At 52.1% G+C, this 11494-nt stretch overlaps 1 protein-coding gene across 4 annotated transcripts in view; it reads right to left on the bottom strand.

The window, feature by feature from the left end:
• The window catches only part of LOC144672863 (rho-related BTB domain-containing protein 1-like), a 102782-nt gene extending 101110 nt beyond the window's left edge, over nt 1-1672 (bottom strand). For all 4 annotated transcript variants that reach the window (XM_078534850.1, XM_078534852.1, XM_078534851.1 and 1 more), the window contains exon 1: nt 1570-1672. The gene's annotated coding sequence lies outside the window, so the exon portion shown is untranslated. The remainder of the gene's footprint in view (nt 1-1569) is intronic.
• Between the last annotated feature and the right edge of the window lie 9822 nt (nt 1673-11494).

Genomic DNA, 11494 nt, shown 5'->3' with positions numbered 1-11494 from the left:
GCCCCGTATCCTGAGACTGTGGCCCCTGGTTCTAGACTCCCCAACCAGGGGAAATATCCTCCCTTCATCCAGTCTGTCTAACCCTGTAAGAATTTTATGTTTCAATCAGATCCCCTCTCATTCTTCTGAACTCTAGTGAATACAGGCCCATCCGAACCAATCTCTCCTCATACGACAGTCCCGCCATCCCCGGTATCAGCCTAGTGAACCTTCGCTGCACTCCCTCCATGGCAAGTATATCCTTTCTTAGGTAGGGAGACCAAAACTGCACGTAATACTCCAGCTGTGGTCTATGGTCTATAGACAAGCAATGGTTAGCACTTAAAGTATTAATACATCATTTACATCATATCTGTATATATTTTCTTAAATCACACAAACTGCACAGGAAAAGTGCTCCAAACACAGTTAACAAGAAGAGTTAGTGATAGGTATCAAATTAAAGGAAGAGGTTTACAATGTTGTCAAAAAGAATACACCAGAGCTTTGGGACAGTTTTAGAATTCAGCAAAGGAGGACCAGGAAAGTGATAAGGAATACGGAAAGAGAATATGTGAATAAATTATAGAGAACCAGTTTGTAAACATTTTGATAAGTCTGTAAATGGGAAGGGATTAGTAAAAGTTAACATTGGCCCATTAGAGACAGATTGAGATGGGGATAAGGAAATGGCAGAGATGTTAAACAAAGACTTTGTATCTGTCTTCACAGTCGATTCCAGAAAGAATGGGAAACCAAGGACCGGGTGAGAATAAGGAACTGAAAGCAATCAATATACAAAATCGTCCAAAAGACATTAATGGGACTAAATGACAACAAATACCCCCATCCCAATCCCTGACTGCTGACCATCCTGGTCCGGGTACCTCTCTCTCTCCTTCTGGGTCCCTGATTCTCTTGATCCTTGACTCTCCCAATCCCTGACTCCCCCATCCCAATCCTTGAATCTCCCTATACCAGACTCTCCCAATCCCTGACACACTCAATCCTGAACACTGACTCTCCCAATTCCACTCTCCTGTTCTGAATCATTGACTCTCTCATTCTGAATCCCTAACTCTCCCTATCCCTGGTCTTCCCAATCCTAATCCATGCCTCTCCCTTTCCCAATGCCTGACCGTCCCAATCCCAATCAGACGCACCAGCACAAAGCCAGACTCTCCCAATCCCAGACTCTCCCAATCCCTGTCTCTCCCAATCCCTGTCTCTCCCAATCCCTGTCTCTCCCGATCCCTGTCTCTCCTGATCCCGGATCCCTGATCCCAGACTCTCCCAATCCCTGTCTCTCCCAATCCCTGACTCTCCCAATCCCTGTCTCTCCCAATCCCTGTCTCTCCCAATCCCTGACTCTCCCAATCCCTGTCTCTCCCAATCCCTGACTCTCCCAATCCCTGTCTCTCCCAATCCCTGTCTCTCCCAATCCCTGTCTCTCCCAATCCCTGTCTCTCCCGATCCCTGACTCTCCCGATCCCTGTCTCTCCCGATCCCTGTCTCTCCCAATCCCTGTCTCTCCTGATCCCGGATCCCTGATCCCGGACTCTCCCGGTCCCGGATCTCTCTCTCTCTCACCCAACATTCCGCTCCCGGATCTACGCTCCGACCTCATTCCCGGCCCTGGGGGCGGCCCGGGAAAATCCCGGAGACTCAGCAACAACAGGACGTCAGGCCGCGGGGCCGCGGCTTAGGCCCCGCCCCTCCGTCAAAGACCCGCCCCTTCCGCCAAAGACCCGCCCCTTCCGCCAAAGACCCGCCCCCTCCGACACAGACCCCGCCCCCTGCGTTAAGGACCCGCCCCCTGCGTCACAGACCCCGCCCCCTCCAACACAGACCCCTCCCCCCGACACGGACCCGCCCCCTGCGTCAAAGACCCCGCCCCCTGCGTCAAAGACCCCGCCCCCTGCCCGTAACAGGAACCGGCCCCTGTTCGGGACACTCCCCAACCATTGCCCAGAACAGACAGCGACCCGCCCCCTCCCCCCTCCCCCCCCCACCCTCACTCCCCTCCCCCCCTCCCCTCCCCCCCTCCCCCCGCCCCCTCCCCCCTCCCCCCCCACCCTCACTCCCCCTCCCCCCCTCCCCTCCCCCCCTCCCCCCGCCCCCTCCCCCCTCCCCCCCGCCCCCTCACTCCCCCTCACTCCCCCTCCCCCCCCCACCCTCACTCCCCCTCCCCCCCCCACCCTCACTCCCCCTCCCCCCCTCCCCTCCCCCCCTCCCCCCGCCCCCTCCCCCCTCCCCCCCCACCCTCACTCCCCCTCCCCCCCTCCCCTCCCCCCCCTCCCCCTCACTCCCCCCCCGCCCCCTCCCCCTCCCCCCCTCCCCCCGCCCCCTCCCCCCTCCCCCCCCGCCCCCTCCCCCTCACTCCCCCTCCCCCCCCGCCCCCTCCCCCCCTCTCCCCCCCCTCACTCCCCCCTCCCCCCCCCACCCTCACTCCCCCTCCCCCCTCCCCTCCCCCCTCCCCCCGCCCCCTCCCCCCCCTCCCCCCTCCCCTCCCCCTCACTCCCCCTCCCCCCCTCTCCCCCCCCTCACTCCCCCTCCCCCCCTCTCCCCTCCCCCCCTCCCCTCCCCCTCACTCCCCCTCCCCCCCTCTCCCCCCCCTCACTCCCCCTCCCCCCCCCTCCCCTCCCCCCCTGCCCCCTCCCCCTCCCCCCTCTCCCCCCCCTCACTCCCCCTCCCCTCCCCCCCTCCCCCCGCCCCCTCCCCCCCGCCCCCTCCCCCTCACTCCCCCTCCCCCCCCGCCCCCTCCCCCCTCTCCCCCCCTCACTCCCCCCTCCCCCTTCCTCTCCCCCCTCCCCCCTCCCCCCCGCCCCCTCCCCCTCACTCCCCCTCCCCCCCGCCCCCTCCCCCCCTCTCCCCCCCCTCCCCCCCCGCCCCCTCCCCCCCTCCCCCCTCCCCTCCCCCTCACTCCCCCTCCCCCCCTCTCCCCCCCCTCACTCCCCCTCCCCCCCTCTCCCCTCCCCCCCTCCCCTCCCCCCCCGCCCCCTCCCCCTCACTCCCCCTCCCCCCCTCCCCTCCCCCCCTGCCCCCTCCCCCTCCCCCCTCTCCCCCCCCTCACTCCCCCCTCCCCTCCCCCCTCCCCCCGCCCCCTCCCCCCCGCCCCCTCCCCCTCACTCCCCCTCCCCCCCGCCCCCTCCCCCCTCTCCCCCCCTCACTCCCCCCTCCCCCTTCCTCTCCCCCCTCCCCCCTCCCCCCCCGCCCCCTCCCCCTCACTCCCCCTCCCCCCCGCCCCCTCCCCCCTCTCCCCCCCTCACTCCCCCCTCCCCCTTCCTCTCCCCCCTCCCCCCTCCCCCCCCGCCCCCTCCCCCTCCCCTCCCCCCCTCCCCCCGCCCCCTCCCCCCCGCCCCCTCCCCCTCACTCCCCCTCCCCCCCCGCCCCCTCCCCCCTCTCCCCCCCTCACTCCCCCCTCCCCCTTCCTCTCCCCCCTCCCCCCTCCCCCCCGCCCCCTCCCCCTCACTCCCCCTCCCCCCCGCCCCCTCCCCCCCTCTCCCCCCCCTCCCCCCCCGCCCCCTCCCCCTCACTCCCCCTCCCCCCCCGCCCCCTCCCCCCCTCTCCCCCCCCTCACTCCCCCCTCCCCCCCTCTCCCCCTCCCCCTTCACTCCCCCTTCCTCTCCCCCCTCTCCCCCTGCCCCCCTCTCTCCCTCCCCCTTCACTCCCTCTCCCCCTCCCTCTCCCCCTCCCCCCCTCCCCCTCCCCTTCCCCTTCACTCCCCCTCCCCCCTCTCCCCCTTCACTCCCTCTCCCCCCTCCCTACCCCCCTCCCCCTTCACTCCCCCTCCCCCTTCACTCCCCCCTCCCCCTCCCACCCTCTCCCCCTCCCCCTTTACTCCCCCTCCCCCCCTTTTGCCTCTATGTGTAAATCCCCTTTTTGGTCCCTAATCAGCCCTACTCCTCCTTTTACTATTGATGAGTTTATAGAAAACTTTGGGATTTCATTGAATCAAAGAGGCCTACAGCACAGTAAAAGGCCCTTCGGCCCATCAAGTCTGTGCCGGTCAAACAAGTACCTAACCATTCTAATCCCATTTCCCAGCACTAGGCCTATAGCCTTGTATGCCATGGCATCGCAAGTGCACATCCAAATACTTCTTCAATGTTGAGGGTTTCTGCCTCTACCACCCTTTCAGACAGCGAGTTCCAGATTCCCACCACCCTCTGGTGAAAAAATTATTCCTCAGATCCCCTCTGAACCTCCTGTCCCTTACGTTAAATCTATGCCCCCTGGTTATTGATCCCTGCACCAAGGGCAAAAGTTCCTTCCTGTCTACCCTATCTATGCCCCTCATAATTTTATACACCTCAATCATGTCCCCCCTCAATCTCCTCTGCTCCCGGGAAAATAACCCCAGTCTATCCAAGCTCTCCTCATAACTAAAACTCTCCAGCCCAGGCAACATCCTGGTAAATCTCCTCTGCACTCCCTCTAGTGCAATCACATCCTTCCTATAATGCGGATTCCAAAACTGCACACAATACTCTAGCTGTGGCCCAACCAGCGTTTTATCCAGTTCCAGCATAACCCCCCTGATCTTATATTCCATGCCTCAGCTAATAAAGTCAAGTATCCCATCTAATTTCTTAACCACCTTATCTACCTGTCCCACTACCTTAAGCAACCGGTGGACAGACATGCCAAGGTCCCTCTGATCCTCGGTACTTCCCAGGGCCCTACTATTCATCATGTATTCCTGTCCCTTGTTTGTCCTGCCCAAGTGCATCACCTCACACTTATCTGGATTAAATTCCATCTGACCAGCCTGTCTATATCCTCCTGTAATCTAAGGCTATCCTCCTCACTATTTACCACCCCACCAATTTTCGTGTCATCCGCGAACTTACTAATCAACTCTCCTACATTCAAGTCTAAATCGTTTATATATACCACAAACAGCAAGGGACCCAACACCGATCCCTGTGGAACCCACTGGACATAGGCATCCAGTCACAAAAACACTCCTTGACCATCACCCTCTGCTTCCTGCCACTCAGCCAATTCTGGATCCAATTTGCCAAATTGCCTTGGATCCCATGGGCTCTTACCTTCATTGTCAGTCTCCCATGCGAGACCTTATCAAAAGCCTTGCTGAAGCCGAAGTCAACTATGTCAAATGCATTGCCCCCATCTACGCACCTGGTCACCTGGTCACCTCCTTGAAAAATTCAATCAAATTACAGTCTCAAGTGGTGTTCCACAGGGCTCGGTGTTGGGACCCTTGCTGTTTGTGTTATATATTAACAATTTGGACGTGAATGTGGGGGTCACGATTGGGAAATTTGCAGATGACACAAAGATTGGCCGAGTAGTGGATAGTGTAGAGGATAGCCATAATCTCCAAAACGATATAGATGGGTTGGTGGAGTGGGCGGTAAAATGGCAGATGGATTTTACAGGGATTACAGAATAAATGGGAATATACTAAGAGGGTAGATGAAGTGAGAGATCTTGGCGTACAAGTACACAGGTCCCTGAAGGCAGCAGTTCAAGTAGACAAGGTTGTAAAGAAGGCATATGGAATGCTCTCCTTCACTGGCAGCGGTATAGAATATAAAAGTAAGGATATAATGTTGGAATTGTATGAAACACTGGTGAGGCCACAACTGGAGTATTGTGTGCAGTTCTGGTCACCACATTACAGGAAGGATGAAATAGCTCCGGAGAGAGTGCAGAGGAGGTTTACAAGAATGTTGCCAGGGTTAGAAAAGTGTAGCTACGAGGAGAGATTGGAAAGGTTGGGGTTATTTTCCTTAGAACAAAGAAAGCTGAGAGGAGACTTGATTGATTGAGGTGCACAATATTATGAGGGGAATATTTAGTGGACAGGATAAAAACTTTAAACTCTTTTAAAAAGTACCTGGATCTGCACCTTAAGTGCTGTAAGCTGCAGGGCTATGGGCCGGGTGCAGGAAGGTGGGATTAGAAAGGGCACCTGGGTGTCCTCGGGCTGGCATGGACAATGGCCTCCTTCTGTGCTGTAACTTTTCTATGGTTCCAAGTTGGGACTGTTTTCCTTGGAGAGGAGAAGGCTAAGAGGAGACTTGATAGAAGTTTTCAAAATCATGAGGGGTCTGGACAGAGTGGATAGGGAGAAACTATTCCTGCTCGTAAATGGATTGAGAACCAATGGGCACAGTTTTAAAGTGTTTTGCAAAAGAAGCAAATGCAAGGTGAGAAAAAACTTTTCACACAGCGAGTAGTTAAGATCTGGAATGCACTGCCTGGAAGTTTGGTGGAGGCAGGTTTGATCGAGGCATTTAAGCGGGCACTGGATGATTATTTAAATATAAAACAATGTGCAGGGTTATGGGGAAAAGGCAGGAGGTTGGCACTAAGTTAAAATGCTCAGAGAGCCGGTACAGACACGATGGGCCGAATGGCCTCCTTCTACACCGTAACAATTCTGTGATTCTGTGAATAGGAGTGCAGAGAGGCAGGTCCCTCCCACAGACACAGACAAAAGAGCAGAAGCAGCAGTTTGATTTTGGAAGCTGTTTGAGTTCAGTTGGTTTTGAAAGTAGCTGCCAGGAGAAACTGGAGCAAAGGGGCCAGATTGCCAGTTCCAAACTAAAGAAAAGACACCAAAATCCAGTGGAGTGGAACAGGAGAAAGTCCCAAGCAGACCTCCTAGTCAAAGGAAAGACAGCAACTTGGGAAAAGGTCCTGTTAAGTGAAGTTAAGAATGAGGGGCAGAGAGAAAGGCTCGAAGCTTCAGATTTAAAGAGGAAAAAGCTGCAGAAAACAGATTTAAAGCGAGAACATCTTGCAAGAGGCAAGAAGGTCCAAAGAGACAGCTGAAGGTCTGTAACTCTTTGGTCTGGGCATGTGAAGTAATGGTGCTATTAACGGCTGAGTCGATGAGAGACAGTGCGTGGAAGATGGCTTGAATGCATGTGGTGACCTAGGGGAAAGGAACATCGGAAGGAGAGTTCGAAACCCTGGAGATGAACCCTTGCGGAAGGCATCTAAGAGAAAGCATCGGTTTTGGAGAAGATTCCAAAGTGGACTTCCCCAGAGGTCGGTATTGGGACCATTGCTTTTCCTGATATATATTAATGATCTAGATCTTGGTTTGCACTGGACAATTTCAAAGTTTACAGATGGTACGGAGCTTGGGAGTGTTGTAAACTGTGAGGAGGACAGTGTAGAATTTCAAAAGGATATAGACAAGTTGGTGGAGTGGGCAGGTAGGTGGCAGATGAAGTTCAATGTGGAAAAGTGTGAGGTAATGCCTGTTGGTCGGAAGAACATGGACAGAAAATATAAAACATGGGGTGAAATTTTGAAGGGGGTGCAGGAGCAGAAAGACTTGGGTGTATATGTGATAGATCATTGAAGGTGGCAGGACAGGTGGGGAGAGCAGTTAATAAAGTATATAGTACCCTGGGCTTTATTAATAGGGGCATAGATACAAGAGCAGGGAGGTTATGCTGAATTTATATAAGATACTCATTAGACCTCAGCTGGAGTATTGTGTACAGTTCTGGGCACCACATTATAGGAAGGATGTGAACACATTGGAGAGAGTGCAGAAGAGGTTTACAAGAATGGTTCCAGGGATGAGAAACTTCAGCTATGAGGATAGATTGGAGAGGTTACATAGAAACATAGAAACTTGGAGCAGAAGAAGGCCATTCAGCCCTTCAAACCTGCTCTGCCATTCATTATGATCATGGCTGATCATCCAACTCAATAGCCTGCTCCTACTTTGTGTCATACCCTTTGATCCCTTTCGTCCCAAGAGCTATACCTAACTCCTTCTTGAAAACATACAATGTTTTGGTCTCAACTACTTTCTGTGGTAGCGAATTCCACAGGCTCACCTCTCTCTGGGTGAAGAAATTTCTCCTCATCTCAGTCCTAAATGGTCTACCCCGTATCCCCAGACTGTGACCCCTGGTTCTGGACTCCCCCACCATTGGGAACATCCTTCCTGCATCGACCCTGTCTAGTTCTGTTAGAATTTTATAGGTTTCTATGAGATCCCCCCTCATTCTTCTGAACTCCAGCGAATATAATCCTAACCGACTCAATCTCTCCTCATATGTCAGTCCCGCCATCCCAGGAATCAGTCTGGTAAACCTTTGCTGCACTCCCTCTATAGCGAGAACATCATTCCTCAGATAAGGAGACCAAAACTGCACTCAATATTCCAGGTGTGTCTCACCAAGGCCCTGTACAATTGCAGCAAGACATCCCTGTTCCTGTACTCGAATCCTCTCACTATGAAGGCCAACATACCATTTGCTTTCTTTACCGCCTGCTGCACCTGCATACTTACCTTCAGCAACTGGTGCACGAGGACACCCAGGTCTCATTGCACATTCCCCTCTCTCAATTTATAGCCACTCAGATAATAATCTGCCTTCCTGTTTTTGCTACCAAAGTGGATAACCTCACATTTACCCACATTATACTGCATCTGCCATGCATTTGCCCACTCACTCAGCTTGTCCAAATCACACTGAAGCATCTCTGCATCCTCCTCACAGCTCACCCTCCCACCCAGCTTTGTGTCATCTGCAAATTTGGAGAAATTACATTTAATTCCTGCATCTAAATCATTAATATACATTGTGAATAACTGGGGTCCCAGCACCGACCCCTGCGGTACCCCACTAGTCACTGCCTGCCATTCGGAAAAAGACCCGTTTATTCTGACTCTCTGTTTCCTGTTTGCCAACCAGTTTTCTATCCATCTCAATACACTATCCCCAATCCCATGCGCTTTAATTTTACACGCCAATCTCTTATGTGGGACTTTGTCTAAAGCCTTCTGAAAGTCCAAATAAACCACGTCCACTGGCTGCCCCTCATCAACTCTACTAGTTACATCCTCAAAAATTCCAGTAGATTTGTCAAGCATGATTTCTCTTTCATAAATCCGTGCTGACTCTGTCCGATTCTGACACTGTTTTCCAAGTGCTCAGCTATTAAATCTTTTATAATGGACTCTAGAATTTTCCCCACTACCGACGTCAGGCTGACTGGTCTATAATTCCCTGTTTTCTCTCTATCGCCCTTTTTAAATAATGAGGTTACATTAGCTACCCTCCAATCTGTAGGAACTGTTTCCAAGTATATAGAATCTCGGAAGATGACCACCAATGCATCCACTATTTCTAGGGCCACTTCCTTAAGTACTCTGAGATGTAGATTATCAGGCCCTGGGGATTTATCAGCCTTCAATCCCATCAATTTCCCCAACACCATTTCCCTACTAATACTGATTTCTTTTAGTTCCTCCCTCTCACTAAACCCTGTGTTCCCCAACATTTCTGGTATGTTATTAGTGTCCTCCTTTGTGAAGACAGAACCAAAGTATGTATTTAGTTGGTCAGCCATTTCTTAGTTCCCTATTATAAATTCCCCTGTTTCTGACTGCAAGGGACCTACATTTGTCTTCACCAATCTTTTTCTCTTCACATACCTATAAAAACTTTCACAGTCGGTTTTAATGTTCCCTGCAAGCTTACTCTCGTACCCTATTTTCCCCTTCTTAATCAATCCCTTGGTCCTCCTTTGATGAATTCTAAAGTGCTTCCAATCCTCAGGTCTGTTGTTTTCTCTGGCCAATTGGTATGCCTCTTCCTTGCATCTAATACTATCTCTAATTCCCCTTGTAAGCCATGGTTTGGCCACCTTTCCTGTTTTACTTTTGAGCCAGGTTGGGACTGTTCTCCTTGGAGAGAAGGAGACTGAGAAGAGATTTGATAGAGGTGTTCAAAATCGTGATGGGGCTGGACAGGATAGGGAGAAGCTGTTCCCACTAATAAAAGGATGAAGAACAAGAGGGCACAGGTTTAAAGTGATTTGCAAAAGAAGCAAATGTGACGTGAGAAAAAACGTTTTCAGACGATGAGTGGTTTGGGTCTGGAATGCACTGTCTGGAAGTGTGGTGAAGGCAAGTCCAGTTGAGGTATTCAAGAGGGCATTAGATGATTATTTGAATAGAAGCAATGTGTAGAGGTACGGGGAAAAGGCAGGGCAATGGCACTAGGTCATAATGCTCATTTGGAGAGCCGGTGCAGACACGATGGGCTGAATGGCCACCCTCTGTGCTGTTAAAATTCTGTGATTCTGTGAATCTGAGTTCTTTGAGAGTGGAGATTGGAAACCGAGTGGCTCACGGTGTGACAAGCATCTGGGAGTTGAGGAGAGATCCATAGCATCTGTTTGAGGTGGCATCTGTCACTTGGTTTCAGAATGTGGTGTGTCTGACCATGGAGTGCTTAATGGTACATAGATTGTGTACTTACTGTGGACGTTAGAGTATAAGATAAGAGACTAAATGAGCAGTCAAGATGGTATCCTATTGTGGGATGCACGAGTAGTAGTTCCTTTACAAGGAGGAGAACCGTTCCTAGTAGAGTTACACAGTGCCCATCCGGGAATCTCCAAAATGAAGACAATAGCGCAAAGTTATCTTTGGTGGCTGGGAACGGACAGTGATATTGAGAAGGCGGTTAAACACTGTGCAATGCCAACAGCTACAGAAGTTGCTGATGGCAGCTCCATTACATCCATGGGAGTGGCCTGGTAGGCCCTGGGTGAGATTACATCGGTCCTTTCCTTGGAACCACGTTTCTACTGATTATAGATGCTCATTCCAAGTGGTGAGATGTTTATGAGGTTAAGTCACCAACATCAGGCGCTAGGAACGTAGGAACAGGAAAAGGCCATTCAGCCTGTCGAGCCTGCTCTGCCATTCAATATGACCATGGTTGATCAAACACTTCAATGCCTTGTACCCACACTATCCCCAGGACCCTTTACATTATTGTTATTCAGAAATCTATGAATCTCTACCTTAAGCATACTCAGTGACTGAGCTTCCACGGCCCTCTGGGGTAGAGAATTCCAAAGATTCACAACCCTCTGAGAAAAGAAATTTCTCCTCATCTCGGGCCTAAGTGGATTCCCCCTTATTTTGAAATTGTGTCCCCTGGTTCTCGACTCCCCGACCAGGGGAAATATCTTAGCTGCATCTACCCTCTCTATCCCCTTAAGTATTTTGTAGGTTTCAATGAGATCAACTCCCATTCTCTAAAACTCAAGAGAACACAGGCCCAATTTCCCCAATCTCTCTTCATAGGACACTCCCGCCATCCCCGAAATAAGTCTGGTGAAGCTTCATTGCACTCCCTCTATGGCAATAATATCCTTTCTGAGGTAAGGGGACCAAAAATAACCAAGCGTCTATACAATTGAAGCAAGACTTCACCACTCCTGTACTCAAATCCTCTTGTGATATAGGCTAACATTCCATTAGCTTCCGAATTCCCTGCTGCACCTGCATGTTAGCTTCCAGTGACTTATGGACAAGGACACCCAGGTCCCTTTGTACATCTACACTTTCTAATCTCTTACCATTTAGGAAATACTCTGCACATCTGTTCCTTCTACCAAAGTGGATAACCTCACATTTTTCCACATTATATTCCATCTGCCATGTTCTTGCCCACTCACTAAGTCTGTCCAAACCCTCCTGTAGCCGCTTTATACC

Source organism: Cetorhinus maximus, unplaced genomic scaffold (genome assembly GCF_964194155.1).
Source record: "Cetorhinus maximus unplaced genomic scaffold, sCetMax3.hap1.1 HAP1_SCAFFOLD_125, whole genome shotgun sequence".
NCBI classification, from domain to species: domain Eukaryota; kingdom Metazoa; phylum Chordata; class Chondrichthyes; order Lamniformes; family Cetorhinidae; genus Cetorhinus; species Cetorhinus maximus.
This window is presented reverse-complemented; position numbering and strand designations above follow the sequence as displayed.